This window comes from Marmota monax, unplaced genomic scaffold (assembly GCF_021218885.2).
Source record: "Marmota monax isolate L192 unplaced genomic scaffold, Marmota_monax_Labrador192_F-V1.1 WCK01_AAM20220418_F8-fsc00144, whole genome shotgun sequence".
Taxonomy (NCBI): domain Eukaryota; kingdom Metazoa; phylum Chordata; class Mammalia; order Rodentia; family Sciuridae; genus Marmota; species Marmota monax.
The window spans coordinates 80,294-84,133 of record NW_026694618.1 but is presented as its reverse complement, the minus strand read 5'-3'; positions in this window follow the sequence as shown (position 1 = coordinate 84,133).

The window sequence follows — 3,840 nt, the reverse complement described above, 5'->3', positions numbered from 1 at the left end:
AAACTGTTGATGGACTAAAACTATTTAAAAAATGCTTTAGAACTTATGTCTGTATGTAACAAATTCATGTAAGATACTGTGAGAACTCTTTAGATTTATGTTATTCCTAAATCATAACTACAACAATAAAAAGGATTTTGGAAATATATATATATATATATATATATATATATATATAACTTTATATTTTCCATCATATTAAACAAAGTTAATAATAAAATTTATAACAGCATGCTTAAAACAATAGCAAAGGTTTCACCAAGTATGTTCAGATATCTATATTCATCTTAAAAGTTTAATTGAAAGACTTTTCCCAAACCATATTGTTATATTGTGTGCATGAGTGAATGCATAACAAGTCCCATCAATATCTACAATTATAATATGCACCAATAGAAAATGAAGAAAGAAAACAAATTTAAAAAGAAGTCACAAAAAATGGCAAGGAACAAATCAATGAGCTCTTAAAAAAAAAGTTTGCTTAACAATCATTTAACACTTTCCTAGTTTTATTTTGAAATATATGTGCTGTACTCAAAATGTAACAGAATTCAACACTACAGATTAAAAATTTAAAAGCTCTTGAGAATCTTCAGATAATTTACTTTTTTTGTAATGCATAAGTTTCTTGAACAAGCCAGAATAACTTGACTGGGAAGAAAGGAGTGAAATTCTTGAACCATCTATTCTATGTGCCCCTGTCTTTATTTAAAAACAAACAAACAAACAAAAAAGACACACATCTGAAATGGAAATGGAAACTGATTACATACTGATTTCTGGGCTAACAAAAGCCAATGGTGTCTATTTCTTAATAAGTTGTTCCTCATCAAGACTCCTCTATGGGCATCATTTTTTTTTTCAATTTAAAGCTATGCTAAGTATATATTTCTGGAAGTTTCATGTTTGCCTCTAGTTAAGTTAGAAAAAGGCAAACACATTTTAAATATCTAAAGAAAAGATAAGCAACAAAAATAGAAAATCTCAGAGGCATTAATATTTATCAAAATTTAACAAGGCTGACAAAAGAAATTAACTAAAAGTGTAGGAGTTCTCTGTGTGGGATTGAGGTCTACAATCTTCGTGATTGTGACATGCTTGGTGACTGGGAAGTTTCTGTGCAAAGACGCAGAATGTCCCGCTACTAGGTAGTACCTGGAGACTGGGAAACTCCTGTGCAAAAGCATGGATGCTGCCATAACATTGTCCTTCACAAATCTATCCTGATGCCCAGCCTCCTCCTTCTGAGGTGATAAGACAACTATGCAGGCACTTTCTGGTCTCCATGGATATGTCCTTGGTAGGTAGGAGCCCCATGTTTGTTCTTACCTGAACCTTATCTCAGTTAGGACTTAAGGTTAAAGAAGTACTAATTAGAATGAAGTCATGGTAACTGGAAGTATGTGTTCTTTGAGTCAATAAACTCCCAGGCAGGGAGGAGTGGACACTTCACTTCTGCACTTCTTCACTACCATACTTCACTCCTCTCTGCTCCACCCTGTTTGTCTGCTTGAACTTTGTGTTCTTTGTGTGCCTCCTCACAGGTTTTCTTAACAGGTGTTCCTTTACATAAAAATAAGAGTAGAGAAAGAAAGTAAGTAAATAAGTAAAACTCAGTATCACATTGAAAGAATTTCCTATTACTATACAACAAATTGATTTAAGAGCTCTTTAATATAAAAAAAAACAGTTATGAAGTTATTGCATGTACTCTTAATGCTCTATAAATGTTTATTGTGTTCTCATTTCTTGAAGGCACTATTCTAATCACTAGGAACACTCTCTTTTTTATTAATTTTTAAATTTATTTTAATTAGATATACAAGACAGAAGAATGCATTTTTGCACTTTGATATATCATACACAGATGGGATAGAATTTCTCATTTTTCTGAGTACATGTTGTAGAATCATATTGGTCATGCAGTCACATGTATAAATACAGTAATATTGTCTGTTTCATTCTACCATCTTTCCTATCCCCACATCCCCTCACCTCCTCTCCATTCACTTGCCTCTACCTAATCTAAGGTAATGCCAATCTTCTCTAGCCCCACCTCCCTGGCCGCCCCCACCTTACTGCAAATTAGCATCTGCGTATTAGAGAAAACAGTCAGCTTTTGGTTTTGGGGGATTGGCTTATTTCCCTTAGTGCTCTTAAGTAAAGCAAGTATCTTGAGCCTCCCTTGAAGCTCAAAGTCTAGAGTTTGGTGCATTAATAGAAAAAAAATCAAAACAAGAAACTACATAAATGTGTTTTTGGTATGTGTTTTAGACAGGAGAGAATAAGAGAGAAAAATAAAAATAATAGCATTGGTGAAGGAAGTCCATTATCCACTATAACCATCGTCCTTTATTCCCACCTGGAATTCCTGAATGTGATCTTACTTTGGAAGTAGCTCTTTGTATGTGTAATTAGTTAAGCTGAAGTCACATTGAGTTTGGGAGGGTTGTACACCCAAAGACTGGTTCCCTTATAAGACAGTCATATGAAGATATATTGGAGAAGAAAGCCCTGTGACATGTGACACCAGAGGGAGAGTAATGGAGCAAATACAGGGTTCTATGGACTGCCTGGAGCCACCAGAAGATATAAAAAATAAGGAAGCTTTCTTCCCTCAAGCTGTCAGAAAAAAACATGACCTGATGCACTCTGATTTGTGAACTTCTAGACTCCAGTGTGGGAAAAAATAAATATCTGTTGTTTTATGCACACCTACCTCCAGTTTGTAATACCCTTGTTAGGGCAGCCCAGGGAAACAAAGACAATTGAAAATATAGAAAAATACTTTACAATATGCAAGAGTTCATCTTTCTTGAAATAAATATAGGTGGTGGTATTACATGTCAAAAGTAATTACTCCAAGGTAATATAAATAGTGATTATGAAATGTTTGGGAAAACAACACCCAAGTCTAGAGGTTAAAATAGTTACTATTAATGTATTTTCCTACTATGTCATTAATACTTGGCAGCTTTGAATATACTACATTAACCATCGGCACAGAACAAGTGCTCACTGGCTGACAGATGTTGATTCTGAGTTTCCCTCTCTGTTACAGCCTCTAAATCTAATAACAAAACATTTTGACTGATGGAATTATTTTAATTCTGAGAGCTTTGGGGGAAAAAAAGAATAATTGCTCCTAGGGAAGCAATCTCTATTTGAAGATTTTCATAAGTGTTCTTTAAAAAAGTAATCAATGTAATGTTGTGAAACCAATACCAAAAAAAGAAACTTAACTCCAACTTATTGACTGCCAAGGCCAAAAGTGAAGCCTACAGAGCTGGAAGGGGACCCTGCGATAGCAACCTTTTTTGCTTTGATTTTTATATTCCAAGTTTTGAGATAGGCACTAATATCTTCAGTAGCATTCTAGCCTTTAAGCTGCTTTTATGAAAAGACTGATGCACAATAATCATTAAGCAAAAATTGATTATAAAGACACTGCCTGTTTAAATGCATTCCAAATACAGCAGGCCTTCAACTTCACAATTTATCCATGCATATAACTCTTATTTCTACTGCAGGCATAAACAACATAACACACATGAAGTCAACAGCTTTTGATGGCCAGAAATAATGTGCCTAAGCATTTCTTTGACCCACATAATTGCTGAAATTAGCTACAATTTATCAACAAGTGAAGAAATACCTGTATGGTCTCTTGTTAAATATTTGACCTTTAAACATCAACAACAACAAAATAACATTGTTCTTAATTCTGTTCTCATTTCTCTTAACCACATTGTTGTTGTCTGTGTCATCACCACCATCCTCATCATTATATGATGAAAGTGGGCCAGGTAACATGGTTATAATAGTGTCTTAGTCTGTTTA